We start from the raw sequence: 7,052 nt of genomic DNA on the forward strand, positions 1-7,052 counted from the left end.
AGAAACTCGATAAAGGGTTTGTAAAAAGGATGAGAAGGGGAGAGTTGGAGTAGAGCGGAGAAAGAAGGAAGAAGGGATGAAAAGAGGAGGAAAGGAAATGGGAGAGGAGGTGAAAAGGGAGTAAAGGAGAACAAGGAGACCAAGAGGGGAGAGGGGAGAGGGGAGAAAGATGGGAGTCAGGGAGTGTAGGGACAAGTGGGAAATTTAGTGAGGAAAGGGAGAAGGGAGGGAGGAGAGGGAAGGAAGTCTGGGGTATGAGAACGAGCAGACGGGAGAGATGGAATGTAGGGGAGAAGGGGGTAGGAGGAGAATAGAGAGCAACGGTGTGGGGAGTAGAAAATAGAGAAGGTTTGGGGAGGAGTAGAATGGGGATGGACTAGGTAGGGAAGAAAAGAGAAAATTAGAGGGAGAAGGGAGAAAGGAGAAGGAAGAGAACAGAGAGAAGCGTTGTGGGGAGTAGAAAATAGAGAAGGTTTGGGGAGGAGTAGAATGGGGATGGATTGGTTAAGGAAGAAAAGAGGAAATTAGAGGAAGGGAGAATGAAAAAGGTTAGGGGGAGAAGGAAATGGGGAATAGAGAGAAATGTTATGGGGAGAAGAAAATAGAGAAGGTTTGGGGAGGAGTAGAATGGGGATGGATTGGGTAGGGAAGAAAAGAGGAAATTAGAGGAAGGGAGAATGAAATGGAGAAGTCAGGGAGAGAGTTGCATGGAGAAAGAGATAGAGAGACAGGGAGGAAGAGAAGCTGTCAGGGAGGAGGAGGAGGAGGAGGAGGAGGAGGAGGATAGTTAGATAGTTTACCTGTATTGCTTGTCGTGTTCCATGCTATCCCTCACACACCTGATCAGTCAACCACACACAAGTAGATTAATACACACTTATTAATTAATACATACAAACACAGGTGAAAGATTTAAATCGATACACATAATATATATCACTCTGTTAATTTACCACCGCTTACTCACCTGTCTGTCTAACCTTCCTTTCTCCTTTCCCTTTTCCTTTCTTCCTTCCTTTGTTCCTTCCTTCATTGCTATCTTTATCTTCCTTCCTTGCTTTCCTTCTCTATCTATTTATCTATCTATGTACTAGGGCTATGAGAGAGAGAGAGAGAGAGAGAGAGAGAGAGATGGGGGGGGGGGGTGGATACGATACAATAAGACCATAATGAGACATTTAAATATAAAGAACCCGTTTGTGATTAGAGAATTCAGCAGGTTTAATTTCTCTCTCTCTCTCTCTCTCTCTCATTCCCCCTCTCATGTCCGTTCTTTTTAATCGTCAGTTGTCTAGCGCAGTCATTTTCTTTCTTTTTTTCTTCCTTTCTTTATCATATTTACTACAATCAAGTCTTCATCTCTCCCTTCCTTCTCTGTCTTCCCTTCTCTCCTATTTTTTTTTTGTCTCATTCCCTCCTTTCTTTCTCCCTTTTTTTTTTTATCCTACCATTTCTCCTCCTCCGGTTTGTGTCACTTCTCTCCCTTCCCTTCTTTCTTCCTCCCTTTTGTCCCCTTCCCTTCTTCCTTTATCCCTTTTTTCATACTCTTCCTCCCTCCTTCCCTCCCTTTCTGTCTTTCCTTCTCTCCCTTATTTTTCGTCCTTCTTTCTCTCTTCCTTTCCCTTCCCTTCTTTACCCTCTTTGTTTCGTTGTTGTTTTTTACTTTATTTTCCTCCCTCTCTGTCTTTTCCTCCTTCCTGTTTGTCTCTTCCTTATATCCTTTCCCTTTCTCGTTCCTTTCCCTCGTTCTCTTCCCTTCTTCCTTCCTTCCTTTGTTTCTTTCTCTCCTCCCTCCTTACCTCCGATTGGCGTCTGTAGTTCCTTCTTTTCCTTCCCTCTTATGCTGATTTCCTCTTTCCCTTTTATTCTTCCATGTGCCATATTTTCTTTTCCTTACACCTTTTCCTTCCCTTTTTGCCCTCTGTTCTTCTTTCACTTGCCTCCCTTTTCTTCCCCTCTTCTATTTCTTCGTCTCCTTCCTTCGTTGTTTTCACCCTCCTCCCTTCCCGACTTCCTTCATTTCTCCTGTTATATCTTTCCCTCCTTCCATCCTTCCTTCCTTCCTTCTTCCTACCTTCCTTCCTTTCTTTCTTTCTTCCTTCACAGGCAGAGAGAGAGAGAGAGAGAGAGAGAGAGAGAGAGAGAGAGAGAGAGAGAGAGAGAGAGAGAGAGACTGATACAGACATAGAGACAGACACAGTGAGAGAGAGAGAGAGAGAGAGAGAGAGAGAGAGAGAGAGAGAGAGAGAGAGAGAGAGAGAGAGAGAGAGAGAGAGAGATTCGCGCCATTAACCTGCATGCTTGAAGTTGAGTGTCATTTTTGTTGTTGTTGTTGGTGTTGGTGTTGTAATTGCTGTTGTTGTTTTCAGGCAAAGTTTTATTTTTTTGTCATTTTTAGGAGGTGGGTTTTTTTTTATTCGAAGTATTGGAGACATGTTTGCTGATTGCCTTCCTTCCCTCCTCCCCTCTCCCTCCTCCGCTCCCCACGTTCCGCTTCCCTCGTTCCCTTCCTTCCCTTCCCGTCCCTTCCTCTTCCCTTTCCTTTCCCTTCCCCTCCTCCTCTCCCCTCGTTCCTATTTCCCCCTTCCCTTCCCTTCCCTTCCCTTCCCTTCCCTTCCTCTTCCCTTTCCTTTCCCTTCCCCTCCTCCCCTCGTTCCTATTTCCCTTCCTTCCCTTCTCTTCCTTAGTCTTCCTTCCCTTCCTTTCCATTCCTTTCCTTTTCTTTCCCTTCCCCTCCTCCTCTCCCCTCGTTCCTATTTCCCCCTTCCCTCGCTTTCTCTTCCTTCCCTTCCCTTCACCTTCCTCTTCCTTCCTCTCCCTTCCCCTCCACCTCTCCCCTTGTTCCCCTTACCCACTTCCTTCGCTTTCCCTTCCCCTTCCCTTCCCCTTTTCTTCCCATTCCCCTTCTCGGGTATTCCCCTTACCTCCCACCCCTCGCTTTTCCTTTCGCCTCCCCTTCCTTTTCTCTCTCCCCTTTCCTCCCCACTACCCGTATCTTTCCGTTTTCCTCCCCATCTCCTCTATTTTATCCCCTCTCCCACTGCCCCATAGCTCCCCCTCCCTTCACCTTCCCTTTCTTCTCCCCTTCTCTCCCATCCCCTTTCCTTCCCCTCGCCTTCTCTTTCTCCTTCCTATCCCTTTCCCTCTCCCATACCTTCCCTTTCTTCTCTTTCCCTTTCCTATGTCCTCCCCTCTCATCTGCTTTGCATCTTCCTCTTTCCCTCTTCTTCCCTTTCCTCTTCTGACCTTTCTTCTCTGATCGTCTTCCTTTTCTCCACCCCATTTCCTCTCTCATTTCCAACCCTTTTCCATATTTCCTTCCTCCTCCCCTCCTCTTTATCCCCATACCCATCCCATTCTACTGATACCCTTATGCTCTCTCCTAAGCCCATTTCCTTCTCTTCCCCTCTTCTTTCCATTCTCTTTCCCCTGCTCCTGCTCCGCCCATTCCTTTCCTCCTCCCCTTCCCTATTATGCTCCTCCTTCAATCTCTCGGATATATTCTTGTTCCTTTTCTGCTTTTTATCCACCATTTCTTGTCTTTTTCCCTTTTTTCTTGTCCTTTTATGCCCCTCACTTTTCTCTTCCACCATATTCATTTCTTATTTTCCTTTTGCTTTCCACCATCACCGCTTTTTCCTTACTGTTTCCCCATTTCTTTCCCCCTCCCCCACACACACACACACACACGCGCACACCACCACCATCACCACCACCACCATCATCATCATCACCACCACCATCATCATCATCATCATCATCATCATCATCATCATCACCACCACCACCACCACCATCACCACCACCACCACCACCATCACCACAACCGTCGCTGCCAATAAAGGTTTACAATATGTAACCAAATATCTAAAAAAATTGTATTAAATGAAAAAAAATATATGGTCAGGTATCTATGCCTTGAGAGAGAGAGAGAGAGAGAGAGAGAGAGAGACTGCAGCAAAACAAAATCACTCAATTTAATCCTCGTATGCTTGTTTGTTCTCTCTCTCTCTCTACATCCATCTTTCAGGCCGTGTTTCCGCGCTTTTTTTTTTCATTTTTATTTTTTGTGATTGTTTTGTTTTATTTTTTTATCTCACTGTTTCGAATCCGCTTCGCTTCGGTTCGTGTCGGCGGTTCGCCCGTTGATTGGAGTCGTTCATCGCTTCCCTCAATGTTTCGGAGCTTCGGACTTCCTTTTCTCTCTCTCTCTCTCTCTCTCTCTCCATGGTTTTTTTTTTTCTCTTATCCACTCGCTCAATGATTATAGTCTTACACACACACACACACACACACACGCACACACACACACACACACACACACACACACACTTCTACTTCTACCGCCACCACCACCACTACTACTACTACTACTACTACTACTACTACCACCACCACACCCTGTTACTACAACTACTACAACCATACGTTATCATATTCACACATTTTTCACCTCATGCTAAATTTTGTTTCGTTTTCCTTTTTCTTTTCACGAATCGGTATTATTTCCCCTCAGCTCCGATTTTTCCCCTCCCGACTCCTCCCTCTCGTCCTTGACCTTACGGCGAGGGGAGCTTGGAAGAAAAACCGGTTCCTTACACCTCATTCTTCCCCTCAGTCACTGCACATTTTTGCCCCGAGCTCTGTGCAGCGAGGGGAGACTCAGGGAGATCGAGAGGAAGGAAAAACAAAGGAAGAAAAAAACTGAGAGGGAGGCAACAGAAGGCAAGGAAAGGGAGAAGGAAGAAAGGAAGGAAAGAAGGGAGAGACAAAGGAAAGCAGTGTGTTGCGAGGGAGATTTGAAAGATTGAAAGGAAAAGAACCGAAGAAGAAAGAATAGAAAAGGGGGTAACAACAACTATAGGCAGGGAACGTAGGAAAAAAAAGGAGGAAAATAAGGGAGAAAGGCAGAAAGAAAAGCTGTGTGATGAAGGGAGACTGAAAAAGAGATCAAGAGAAAGAAGAAAGGAGAAACAAAAAAAAAACGAAGAGGAAAGTAACAGAAGGCAAGGAAGGAGAGAAGGAAGAAAGAGATGGAGGGAGACAAACAAAGGAAAGCAGTGTGTGGAGAGAGCATTTTGGGGTAGATGGAGAGAAAAAGAGAGAGAGAAAGAAGGGATAATTAGAAAGAGAGGTAACAGCAGGCAGACAAGCAAGGAAGGAGAGAAAGAAAGGAAGGGAGGGAAAGGAAAGCAGTGTGTGTCGAGAGGATTTTTGGGTAGATAGAGAGGAAAAGAAAGAAGGGATAATTAGAAAGGACGTAACAACAGGCTGGCAAGGATGGAAGAAAGGAGAGAAAGAAAGAAAGGAAGGGAGGGAAAGGAAAGCTGTGTGTTGCAAAAGGAAACTGAGAAAGAGAGAAATGATGAAAGAAAAATAAGAAAAAGAGAAAGGAAAAATAAAAAAAAGAAACAGCAGGGAAGCAAGTAGGCAAGGAAGGAGAAAGGGAAGGAAGGGAGAGACAAAAAGGAGAGTTGTTTGGCGAGGAAGACTGAGGGATATCGAGGTAGAAAAAAGGAGAAAGGAAAATAAAAAAAGGGAGGGAGCAGGCAAGGAAATAAGCAAATAGACAAGGAAGGATCGATAGATTGACCTAAGATAGAACGGAAGGAAGGAAAACAAAGTAAAAAGAAAAAGACCAAGGGAAGAAAAAGAGATGGAGGATGGATGGATAAATGGACGGAAGAAAGGAAGGAAGGAAGAACAAAAAAAAAAAAAGTAAAGATAAGTAGAAGGAAATAAAAAAAATAAAGAACAGAGGAGAGGAGCAAACCTGGAAAATTAGGAAACAAGAAAAGAGGGAAAGTAAGGAAACAAGAAAGAAAGAAACCAGAAAAGAGAGGAACTAAAAAAATAGGAGAGGAAAAGTGGAAAACCAAGATGGACCAAAAAAACGAAGGAAGGAAAGAAGCAAGTGGAATTATTGAAGGTGGTGGTGGTGGTGGTGGTGGTAAAAGTGGTGGTGGTGGTGGTGGTGATGGTGTTGGTAGAGAAGAGAATCAAGCGTTGTTGTTTTTTCAGAGAGAGTATTTTATTTATTTATTTATTTATTTTTAGATAGATAAAGCATAATCTTTTTTCCCGTGTTTTTTTTATCTTATTTATTGTCGCTTTTACTTTTCTATAGACATAATTTTCTGTGCATATTTGTCTGCCATTGTCTGTCTGCTTATATACCTTTCTCTGGCTGTCTCCCTGTCTGTTTGTATTGATATGTTGCTTGTATCATCTTTGTCTGTTTATCTTCCTCCTTTTTTTTCTGTATATCGGTTTACCAGTATGTGTGTGTATTTCTCTCTCTCTCTCTCTCTCTCTCTCTCTCTCTCTCCTTCGCTTTTTCTCCTTTCTCTTTTATGTCTAGTTCCGTCTCATCCTTTGTACCCTTCAGTTTGCTTCCTGTGTGTGTGTGTGTGTGTGTGTGTGTGTGTGTGTGTGTGTGTTTAATTCCATATTCTGTCAGTCTGTTTGTCTCCTGTCTTTTTACGCCCGTCTGTTTGTCTGGGCTTTTATATTTCTCTCTCTCTCTCTCTCTCTCTCTCTCTCTCTCTCTCTCTCTCTCTCTCTCTCCCTTCGCTCTTCCTTCCGTTTCCTCCCTTCCTTCCCCTCCTTTCCCCTTCATGACCCGGAAGTGAGGTCAACACCCGAGCAAAGGGAAGGACGAGGAAGGGAGTAGGCATGGGAGAAGAAAGGGAAGTAACGAGGGAAAGAGAGGAAGGGAAGGGGTGAGGTGAAAGAGAGGAAGGAAAGGGCAAGGGAAAGAGAGAGGAAGGGAAGGGACGAAGGGAAAGGGAGGAAGGGAAGGGGCGAGGGAGTACAAAGGAAAAGCAAACGGCAACAGACCTCTTGGTCCTAACTAGGCTATTTGTTGTTGCTACCATCTACTCTAATCTACGAGTCAGAGAGACAGGACAGCAAAGGCGAAGGCTCCTCCCCTCCCACCAGTCCCGCCAGCCGAGGCTGGCATGAAAAGGAAAAATACCATGCAGTATAGAAAAACTACAATGGTATTTTACATGGACAGAAGAAAGATCAAACACGACAACTAAGCTAAC

Source organism: Eriocheir sinensis, unplaced genomic scaffold, assembly GCF_024679095.1.
Source record: "Eriocheir sinensis breed Jianghai 21 unplaced genomic scaffold, ASM2467909v1 Scaffold413, whole genome shotgun sequence".
NCBI lineage: Eukaryota > Metazoa > Arthropoda > Malacostraca > Decapoda > Varunidae > Eriocheir > Eriocheir sinensis.